This window comes from Oppia nitens, unplaced genomic scaffold (assembly GCF_028296485.1).
Source record: "Oppia nitens isolate AA-2021 unplaced genomic scaffold, nextdenovo-longstitch-racon4-pilon3 scaffold20_pilon_pilon_pilon, whole genome shotgun sequence".
Taxonomy (NCBI): Eukaryota; Metazoa; Arthropoda; class Arachnida; order Sarcoptiformes; family Oppiidae; genus Oppia; species Oppia nitens.
The window spans coordinates 883,066-896,545 of record NW_026533200.1 but is presented as its reverse complement, the minus strand read 5'-3'; positions in this window follow the sequence as shown (position 1 = coordinate 896,545).

The window sequence follows — 13,480 nt, the reverse complement described above, 5'->3', positions numbered from 1 at the left end:
TAAACTAATTAAATAATAAATATATTTTGTATATTATTATTATTATTATTGAAAATCATAGTTTAATCTAATTGTATATTACTATATAAAATATTTTATAAATAATTTTTTTTGTGTACAATATCTAAATAATATGTCTAAATTATTATCAACTTGTAATAAACATAATAAAAGTTATAAATATTAATCAATTATATATAAAATCTCTCTCTCTCTCTCTCTCTCTTTGTTTATATAAATTTTAGATTTATTAATAATTGTTAAAATAATTAAAATAAAGTTTCTATCGATCTATATATGTATTTGGTCTATAAATTAATAAACTTTTATTGTAATATAATAAACAATAATTTTCATAATACACTGACATCACTGACTGTACATCACATGACTGTGTATTGGACTAACCCATAGACTTAAAGTGTATACTAATTATTGACAATAACTCTCTTTCTTTCATTGATTAACTTTCTTAACTGAAAATAAAACCGGTTTTTAGTATTTAGTTATTTATATATTTAGATATCCATTGCTATTGAAAAACACAATATAAGCGCCAAAACTATTGCTTTGTTTGTTTGACTCTGTATTTAGTAGTTATTGTTATTATTGTGTGTTGTTTTTTTAATAAATTTTAAAATTTAGTTATTAATATGGAGTTAATTAATAAAAAATTGTTAATATTAAAGATATGTTAAATAGATTAAGTGAATTGAAATCATTACACAATAGTATTAGTGATAAACAAACAAATAGTTTGTCACAAAATAGTGTTGTGTTATGTGAAGCCATTGATTGCATGAATACAATGAATATCACAACAAATGATTGCATTTCAATGAAAATCACTGATTATAGTGACTGTTATGACAACAACAACAACAACACACGTATGGATAACAACAATAACACGCGATTCAAGTGCTTTTGGCCTAAATGTCGTTATATTGCTATTAATCAAAAACAATTAACTATACATCAATCGATACATTTATCTGAAAAACATTATAAATGTGATTATTGTAATCAAATATTTAAAAGTCAATCGACTTTGTTTTATCATAAAAATGCTAAACATTTGAATGTTAAATATGTTTGCGATGTTAACGATTGTAACAAATCATTTAATTTATTATCAAATTTAACACAACATAAGTCTAGAATACATTTTAATAATAATAAAAACATTAAATGTGTTTATGAAAGTTGTAATAAATATTTTAAACACGAATCAAATTTAAAAATTCATGAAAAACTTGTTCATCGAAATTATAAACAATTTAAATGTAATGTCGAGTATTGCGATAAAACATTTGCAACTAATAGTGATTATAAAAGACATAATTTAATTCATTTGACTAAAAAACAATTCAATTGTTCAGTAAAACAATGTTTGAAAAGTTTTACAACAAATCATTGTTTAGTAAAACATAAATCATTGGATCATTCAATTGAATCGAAATTTCGATGCGATTATAAAAATTGTGATAAAATATATTATAGTCTAATATGTTTGCGTCAACACAAACGTACTAAACATTTTTGTTGATAACAAAAACAATAAAAAAACTCTTCAAAAAAAAGTGTGGCAAACAATTTACTTATAATTTTGCATTTTTTTATAAAAAAATTAATTATTTAAGACATCGACGATCACATTTCGATATTATTTTTTTTTTAAATGTGATGTTAATGATTATAATAAACAAACAAAAAAAACATTATAAAAAAAATTAATCATAGATATCAACGATTTTCATCAGTAAATTATCAGTTTTCAAGTCAAGTGTTTTTTTAATAACAAAATCTATATATTTGTTTAATAAACGATTGTTTGAAAACATTTTTACAACAAATTATTGTTTACGACAACAACACAAATCATTATTTTATTTGTAATTAATTATTTATTTTAAATTATCATAAAATATATTGTATTTTTTTAAAACATAAATCTAATTGTTAATTAAAACAAATATTATTAGTTTTTTTTAACTTATTATTAATTAGACGATATTAATTGTACTTTAATTTTTTTTAAATAATTTATTAAACTTATTATATTTAATTTAGTTAATAATTTATGTTTTTTTTGAAACTAATAGTTTTCAAAAATTTCTATTACTTAATATAATTTTTAAATATAATATTTAAATAATTTTGAATGTTATCAATTGTTATTTTATACAATATTTAATTTTTCTATTAATTTATTTTAAACCAGTTGAGAATGCTAGAAAGCATTACCAAAAACAAATTTTTATTCCGTAAATTACTTGTTTTTGTCATATTATAAACAATATATTTATTCCTAATAACCATTAGTCCATATGAGTCATTATATTATATTATATATATAAACGCGTTAATTGATAATGTTCATAACAAAGTATTTATATTGAAACAATATATTTGATTTTTTGGTAATGCAATATTTCTGATGATGTAATTGTATATTTATAATGATTTATAGATCATTTTATAATATATTAATTTATTGTTAGAATTAACTATTTATATGTTTAACTTAAATTTTAACAACAAACTCATATTTTAAATTTATCGACCATTTTCTTTGTTCCTGAAGAGATAAAAATTTTAATTCTGATTTCTATACCTTACTTTTGATACTTAATTAAATCTAAATTAAAATTTTTAACCAAAATTTTTTATACTTTAGTCGCCATTTTGTTTCGGAAGAGATATTAAAATTTTAATTCTGATTCATATACCTTTCTTATAATGCTTCATTCAAATCTAAACTTAATAAAAAAATTTCTAAAATTTTTTTTACTTTGGCCGCCATTTTCTTTATGTTCCCGAAGTGATATCAAAATTTTAATGCTGATCCCCTATACCTTATTTTCGATGATCTAACCGAATCTGAAATCAGAATTTCAAAATTCACAAAACACACACACACACATATAGAATTCATTAAACAAATTTTAAAAAATTTGTTTGATAAATACTTAATTAATAAGTTATTTATATTATAGTACAGTATATATATATATATAGACGTAATGTATGTCTAAATGCTATTCAATGATTTCAATTAACAAACAAACAGTGATGTCATCGATATTTTTGTTAAATATATTACAAACAAAACATGTGTTTTAAATACACGTGTATTACAAATATAATAATATTGTTATCTATAAATGTATTACAGTATATATAAGTAATGCATTTATATTTATTATTATCTAATTGAATAGTAAATTATCTATAATAAGCAGGGTTTTAAAAATGGCAGGCATAAACAATAGATGCCAATTTTGCCAAATGCCTGTCCTGCCTCTGCCATGCCCTGGGCATCTATTTTCAGGTGGTGACACCTATTATTTTAATTTTATATTATTAATTTATTTATAAAACATTGTTTTTATAATATATTTGCTTGTATTTTTGTTTTGTATACCTTTAATTAAAAGGTAATATCATTGGAAATAAGTAAATTAATTGTAAATTTAATTAACACATTAAAACACTAAATTACATTATTTTTATAAATACAGCTGCTTTTTAGCAATTTAAATTGGCAGGCAAATAAAATAGATGCCCAAAATGCCAGGCATTTATGGCATCTATTTGGGCATTGCCAGGGCAGGCATTTATTTTCTTAAAACCCTGATAATAAGTGCTATTAATTAATTAATTTTTAATAATAAATTAATTATTATACAAACAAAAACATTTGTTTGACTTTGTATTTATTATTATCATTGTTTGTTGATTTAATAATTTTTAATTAATTAATATTTTAATTATTATAATATTGAGTCAATAAATGATAAAATTGCTAATATTAAGTATATGTTGAATAAATTATGTGAATTAAAATCAATACATAATAATAATACCACTCGACATAAATCTAGCTGTCATTTAAATGAAAATTTTAAATGCAATTATGAAAAATGTAATAAATATTTTACACAAATAGCTAATTTAAAAAGACATCGATTAGCCATTCATTCGAAACAAAAACAATTTCGATGTGATGTCGAGTATTGCAACAAAAAGTTTTCACTAATTGAAAATTATAATAAACACAAATTAATACATTTGAATAAAAAACAATTTCAATGTTCAGTTAATAACAAATGTTTGAAAACATTTACAACAATTCATTGTTTACGACAACACATATCCAGAGATCATTCAATTGAATGCAAGTTTCGATGCGATTATAAAAATTGTAATAAAATATATTCAACTTTATTCAATTTAAATAGACACAAACGTATTATACATTTAATGGTTTAAATGCAATGTTGACTACAACTGTGGCAAACAATTTGTTTTTTTAAAATATAATTTGTTTTTTAATGACATCGACGAACATATTCAGGCAATAAATAATTTCAATAAATGTGATGTCAATAATTGAAACAACATTTTTTTTGAAACAACAATCTAAACAATTTATATTTTACTCTCTCTCTCTCTCTCTCTCTCTCTCTCTCTCTCTCTCTCTCTCTCTCTCTCTCTCTCTCTCTCTCTCTCTCTCTCTCATAACATGATATGATAACAATAATAACACGCGATGCAAGTGTTTTTTCAACATATAATGAAAATAATTTAATTGAACATCAATTGATTCATTCATCTAAAAAACAATTCAAATGTAATTATTGTAATAAATTTTACAAATATCGTACAACTTTACACTATCATAAAAATGCTAAACATTTTCATATAAAATATGTTTGCAATGTCAACGATTGTGGCAATAGTTTTAATTCAAAGTCACAATTAAATCGACACAACTATATAATTCATTTAAATAAAAAGTTTAAATGTAATTATGATAATTGTAATAAAAATTTTAAAAGAATTTCTCATTTGAAAAGACATAAAATGTCAGTTCATATAAAAGACAAACCATTTAGATGTGATGTCAAGTATTGCAACAAAAAGTTTTCAAGTAATCAATTCTATAATAAACACAAATTATTACATTTAAGTGGAAAACAGTTTCATTGTTTARTAAACAAAAAATATTTGAAAACATTTACAASAAATCATTGTTTACTACAACACATATCATTGGATCATTCAATTGAACCTGAATTTCGATGCGATTATAAAAATTGTGATAAAATATATTGGAATAAAGTTGGGTTATATAAACACAAACGTATTATACATTTTGAATAAAAAAATTGAAATTCAATCTCTCTCTCTCTCTCTCTCTCTCTCTCTCTCTCTCTCTCTCTCTCTCTCTCTCTCTCTCTCTCTCTCTCTCTCTCTCTCTCTCTCTCTCTCTCTCTCTCTCTCTCTCTGTATTGGACTAATCCAAAAACTTAGTCTACACAAATTAAAAACTCTCTTTCTTTCATTGATTGATTCACTTTATTAACTGAAAAATAAAACCGGTTTTTAGTATTCAGTTATACATTGATATCCATTGCTATTGAAAAACACAATATAAGCGCCAAAACTATTGCTTTGTTTGTTTGACTTTATTAATATGGAGTTAATTAATAATAAAATTGTTAATATTAAGTATATGTTAAATAAATTAAGTGAATTGAAATCATTACACAATAGTATTAGTGATAAACAAACAAAAAGTTTGTTACAAAATAGTGTTGTTTTGTGTGAAACAATTGATTGCATTTCTATGAAAATCATTGATTATAGTGACTGTTATGACAACAATAACACGCGATTCAAGTGTTTTTGGCCTAAATGTCGATTTAAGACACATATGAAAAAATCTTTAATAACACATCAATTGATTCATTCATCTAAAAAACAATTCAAATGTAATTATTGTAATAAATTATTCAAAAATCGTCCAAATTTATATTATCATAAAAATGCTAAACATTTAAATACTAAATATATTTGTGATTTCAACGATTGTAACAAATATTTTACTTTAAAATCACATTTAGATCGACACAAGTCTAGCATTCATTTAAATAAAAAGTTTAAATGTAATTATGAATATTGTAATAAACTATTTACACAAATATGTAATTTAAAAAGACATCAATATTTATTTCATTTAAAACTTAAACCATTTAAATGCGATGTCGACTATTGTAGCAAAAATTTTTCAAACATTAATGATTATAATAAACATAAATTACTTCATTTACGTGAAACAAAATTTCAATGTTCAGTAAATAACAAGTGTTTGAAAACATTTACAACAAATCATTGTTTACGACAACATATATCCAGAGATCATTCAATTGAAACCGAATTTCGATGCGATTATAAAAATTGTGATAAAATATATTGTAATAAATTTCGATTATATAAACACAAAGTTATTATACATTTGAATAATAAGAAAAAACAATTGAAATTATGATTTCATAACTCTCTCTCTCTCTCTCTYTCTCTCTCTCTCTCTCTCTCTCTCTCTCTCTCTCTCTCTCTCTCTCTGTGTGTGTTTTTGTCTACAAAATTAATAAACTTTTTTTTTAAATAAAAACAATAATTTTCATAATACACTGACATCACTGACTGTACATCAGAGATCCCTGTGTATTGGACTAACCCATAGACTTAAAGTATACACCAATTATTGACAATAACTCACTTTCTTTCAATTGATTCACTTTCTTAACTGAAAATAAAAAACCGGTTTTTTTTGTATCAGTTATTTATATCCATTGCTATTAAATTAACACAATATAAGCGCCAAAATTTTGATGCTTTGTTTGTTTGACTCTGTAGTAGTTATTTTAGTTAATTTAGTAGTTATCTGTTGTTATCATTGTGTGTTTTTTTTAATAGTTTTTAATAATAATAATTATTAATATGGAGTTAATTAATAATAAAATTATTAATATTAAGTATATGTTAAATAAATTAAGTGAATTGAAATCATTACACAATAGTATTATTGATAAACAAACAAATAGTTTGTCACAAAATAGTGTTGTTTTGTGTGAATCAATTGATTGCTTGAATACAATGAATATTTCAACAAATAATTTCATTTCTATGAAAATCACTGATTATAGTGACTGTTATAACAACAACAACAACAACACACGTGTGGATAACAATAACAAGCGATTGAAGTGTTTTTGGCCAAAATGTCGGTTTAAAACATATAAAGAAAATAATTTAATTAAACATAAATTAATTCATTCATCTGATAAACACTTTAAATGTAATTATTGTAATAAAATATTCAAATCTCATACAGCTTTATATTATCATAAAAATGCAAAACATTTAAATATTCAATATGTTTGTAATGTCAACGATTGTCGAAAAATTTTTAGTTCAAAGTCCTACTTAAATCAACACAAATCTATTGATCATTTAAATAATAGAAAGTTTATATGTAATTATGAATATTGTAATAAAAATTTTAAACAAATTTCTCATTTGAAAAGACAAAATAAAATAACAATTCATATAAAACACAAACCATTTAGATGTGATGTCGAGTATTGCAACAAAATGTTTTCAATCATTCAATGGTATAATAAACATAAATTAATTCATTTACGAGAAAAAAGATTTCATTGTTCAGTAAACAAGTGTTTGAAAACATTTACAACAAATCATTGTTTACGACAACATATATCAATAGATCATTCAATTAAATCAGAATTTCGATGCAATTATAAAAATTGTGATAAAATATATTTTTCATCAATTAGTTTGTCTAATCACAAACGTATTAAACATTTGGGTATAAAACCATTTAAATGTGATGTCGTCGACAACAATAACTATGGCAAACAATTTACAAGTAAATATAAAACATTTAGGGATGAAATTATTTAAATATGATTTCAATAATTGCAACAAACTTTTGAGTACAAAAGAAACATTAAATTATAATAAATTTATTTTTCATCAAATAATTCATTAAAAACGTCAATATGTTTTGCTAAACTAATTAAATAATAAATATATTTTGTATATTATTATTATTATTATTATTGAAAATCATAGTTTAATCTAATTGTATATTACTATATAAAATATTTTATAAATAATTTTTTTTGTGTACAATATCTAAATAATATGTCTAAATTATTATCAACTTGTAATAAACATAATAAAAGTTATAAATATTAATCAATTATATATAAAATCTCTCTCTCTCTCTCTCTCTCTCTCTCTCTCTTTGTTTATATAAATTTTAGATTTATTAATAATTGTTAAAATAATTAAAATAAAGTTTCTATCGATCTATATATGTATTTGGTCTATAAATTAATAAACTTTTATTGTAATATAATAAACAATAATTTTCATAATACACTGACATCACTGACTGTACATCACATGACTGTGTATTGGACTAACCCATAGACTTAAAGTGTATACTAATTATTGACAATAACTCTCTTTCTTTCATTGATTAACTATCTTAACTGAAAATAAAACCGGTTTTTAGTATTTAGTTATTTATATATTTAGATATCCATTGCTATTGAAAAACACAATATAAGCGCCAAAACTATTGCTTTGTTTGTTTGACTCTGTATTTAGTAGTTATTGTTATTATTGTGTGTTGTTTTTTTAATAAATTTTAAAATTTAGTTATTAATATGGAGTTAATTAATAAAAAAATTGTTAATATTAAAGATATGTTAAATAGATTAAGTGAATTGAAATCATTACACAATAGTATTAGTGATAAACAAACAAATAGTTTGTCACAAAATAGTGTTGTGTTATGTGAAGCCATTGATTGCATGAATACAATAAATATCAAAATAAATGATTGTATTTCAATGAAAATCACTGATTATAGTGACTGTTATGACAACAACAACAAAACACGTGTGGATAACAATAACACGAGATTGAAGTGCTTTTGGCCTAAATGTCGTTATATTACTATTAATGAAAAACATTTAACTATACATCAATCGATACATTTATCTGAAAAACAATTCAAATGTAATAAATGTAATAAAAAATTCAAAGCTCCAACATCTCTACATTATCATATAAGTGCTAAACATTTAAATATTAAATATGTTTGCGATTACAACGATTGCGGCAAAAGTTTTACTACAATCTCATACTTAAATCAACACAAATCTACTGTTCATTTAAATATTAAAAAGTTTAAATGTAATTATGATAATTGTAATAAAAAATTTACACAAATATCTAATTTAAAAACACATAAATTACTAATTCATTTAAAACATAAGCATTTTAAATGTGATGTCGAGTATTGCGACAAAATGTTTGCTTCAAAAACATTTTTAAATAAACACAAATTAATACATTTATTATGTAAACAACGATTTCATTGTTCAGTTAATAACAAGTGTTTGAAAACATTTACAACAAATCATTGTTTACGACAACATATATCCAGAGATCATTCAATATCAGTGAACATAAAACCACAATTTCGATGCGATTATAAAAATTGTGATAAAATATATTTTAATTCAATTAGTTTGTCAAAACACATACGTTGTATACATTTGGATATAAAGCCATTTAAATGTGATGTCGTCAACTGTGGTAAACAATTTACAAATAGACATAATCTATTACAACATCAACGAACACATTCAGGGATTAAATCATTTAAATGTGATGTCAATAATTGTAACAAAAATTTGAGTTCAAAAGCATCATTAAATTATCATAAATATAATGTTCATAAAATAATTCATTAAACATCAATATACTGTATATATATATATGTTTTGCTAAACTAATTAAATAATAAAATATTTTTATATTATTATTAATCTAATTGTATATTACTATATAAAATATTTTATAAATGATTTTTTTTGTAAATAATATCTAAACTATTTATATTATCAACTTAATAAACAAAATAAATGATATAAATATTAATCAATTATATAAAATTAATCTCTCTCTTACTCTCTTACTCTCTGTTTATTAATTTTTTTATATTTTATTTATTATATTTTATTATTATTGAAAAACATAGATTAATCTAATTGTATATAAATATATAAAATATTTTTTTGTTGACAATTTTTTTCGGTACAATCTTAATCGCCCCATCGCCCCATCGCCCCATCGCCCCATCGCCCCATCGCCCCATCGCCCCATCGCCCCATTGCCCCATATTTAATATTTAATTATTAAAATATATTATTAATTATATATTTTTAATTAAAGACCACTTGTGTTTATATTGACCACCTTTGACCACTTTTGACCACTGGTCAATTATGATGTAAATTATTTAAAAATATTTATAATGCATTATTATTTTATAAAAATTTGACTATATTATTAAATTTAATTAAATTGACCACTAATGACCAATGGTCAAATTTAGTCAATATTATCTGAAATTAATCATGATATTATAATTATTAAATATTATAAATAATTTATAAACTACTTTTAATAAATATTGACCATTGGTCACTAGTAGTCAATTTAATTAAATTTAATAAAAAAATCAAATTTTTATAAAATAATTATGCATTATAAATATTTTTAAATAATTTACATCATAATTGACCAGTGGTCAAAAGTGGTCAAAGGTGGTCAATATAAACACAAGTGGTCTTTAATTAAAAATATATAATTAATAATAAATTTTAATTATTAATTAAATATTAAATATGGGGCAATGGGGCGATGGGGCGATGGGGCGATTAAGATTGTACCATTTTTTTCATAATACACTGACTACATTACATGACTGTGTATTGGACTAACCCATAGACTTAAAGTATACAACAAATTATCGACAATAACTCTCTCTTTCTTTCATTGATTCACTTTCTTAACTGAAAATAAAACCGGTTTTTAGTATCAGTTATTGATATATATATTGGATATCCATTGCTATTGAAAAACACAATATAAGCGCCAAAACTATTGCTTTGTTTGTTTGACTCTGTATTTAGTAGTTATCTCTTGTTATGATTGTGTGTTGTTTTTTTAATAATAATTATTAATATGGAGTTAATTAATAATAAAATTTTTAATATCAAGTATATGTTAAATAGATTATGTTTATTGAAATCATTACACAATAGTATTATTGAAAAACAAACAAATAGTTTTTCACAAAATAGTGTTGTTTTGTGTGAAACCATTGATGGCTTGAATACGAAGAATATTATATCAAATAATTGCATTTCTATGAAAATCACTGATTATAGTGACTGTTATGACAACAACAACAACACACGTCTGGATAACAACAATAACAAGCAATACAAGTGTTTTTGGCCTAAATGTCGATTCAATACTAATTCTAAACAACGTTTACAATCACATCAATCGATACATTTAACTGAAAAACATCTTAAATGTAATAAATGTAATAAAAAATTCAAAAGTTATTCAACTTTAGATTATCATAAAAGTGCTAAACATTTAAATATTAAATATGTTTGCGATGTCAACGATTGCGGCAAATGTTTTAATACAAACACATATTTAAATCAACATAAATCATCAGTTCATTCAAATAATAGAAAGTTTAAATGTAATTATGATAATTGTAATAAAAAATTTACACAAATATCTAATTTGAAAACACATAAATTACTAATTCATTTAAAACATAAGCAATTTAAATGTGATGTCGAGTATTGTGATAAAGTGTTTGCTTCAAAATCATCTTATAATAAACACAAATTAATACATTTATTATGTAAACATCTATTTCAATGTTCGGTAAACCAATGTTTGAAAACATTTACAACAAATCATTGTTTACGACAACACATATCCAGAGATCATTCAATTTCATTGATCATAAAACCACAATTTCGATGCGATTATGAAAAGTGTGATAAAATATTTTTTTTATCAAATAGTTTGTATAGACACAAACGTATTATACATTTGGGTATAAAGCCATTCAAATGTGATGTCGTCAACTGTGGCAAACAATTTACAAATAAATATAATCTATTACAACATCAACGAACACATTCAATGATTAAATCATTTAAATGTCATGTCAGTGAATGTAATAAAATTTTGAGTTCAAAAGCATCATTAAATTATCATAAATATATTGTACATAACATAATTCATTAAACATCAATAAACTGTATATATATATATATATATGTGTATGTGTTTCTTAACTAATTAAATAATAAATATATTTTGTATTTTATTAATATTGAAAAAATCTATAATATAATCTAATTGTATATTACTATATTGAATATTTTATAAAATATTTTTTTTGTGTACAATATCTAAACAATTCAACATTTTATCAACAAAATAAAAATAATAGTTATATAATAACAACATAAATAATAACATTAATCAAATATATATAATTAATCTCTCTCTCTCTCTCTCYCTCTCTCTCTCTCTCTCTCTCTCTCTCTCTCTCTCTCTCTCTCTCTCTCTCTCTCTCTCTCTCTAAATTAATTAAAAAGTTTCTATCTATCTATAAAATTAATAAACTTTTTTTTTGTAATAAAAATAAATAATTTTCATAATACTATCTATACATTAATGACTGTGTATTGGACTAACCCATAGACTTAAAGTATACAACAAATTATTGACAATAACTCTCTCTTTCTTTCATTGATTCACTTTCTTAACTGAAAATAAAACCGGTTTTTAGTATTCAGTTATTTATATATATATATAGGATATCCATTGCTATTGAAAAACACAATATAAGCGCCAAAACTATTGCTTTGTTTGTTAAGACTCTGTATTTAGTGTTTATCACTGTTTTTATCATTTGTGTGTTGTTTTTAATAATTATTATTAATAATATGGAGTTAATTAATAATAAAATTTTTAATATCAAGTATATGTTAAATAGATTATATGTATTGAAATCATTACACAATAGTATTAGTGATAAACAAACAAATAGTTTGTCACAAAATAGTGTTGTTTTATGTGAAGCCTTTGATGGCTTGAATACAATAAATATCACAACAAATGATTGCATTTCTATGAAAATCACTGATTATAGTGACTGTTATGACAACTACAACAACACATATATGGATGACAACAATAACAAGCGGTTCAAGTGTTTTTGGCCTAAATGTCGGTTTATATGTAAATATAAAGAAAATAATTTAATTACACATCATACATTTATCTAAAAACAATTTAAATGTAATAAATTGTAATAAATTATTCAAATCTCATTCATCATTAGATTATCATAAAAATGCTAAGCATTTAAATATTAAATATGTTTGCGATGTCAACGATTGTGGCAAAAGTTTTACAACAATCTCATACTTAAATCAACACAAATCTATCGTTCAATGTAATTATGATAATTGTAATAAAAAATTTACACAAATATCTAATTTAAAAACACATAAATTAATAATTCATTTAAAACATAAGCAATTTAAATGTMATGTCGAGTATTGTGACAAAATGTTTGCTTCAAAAACATTTTTAAATAAACACAAATTAATACATTTATTATGYAAACAGCGATTTCATTGTTCAGTTAATAACAAGTGTTTGAAAACATTTACAACAAATCATTGTTTACGACAACACATAT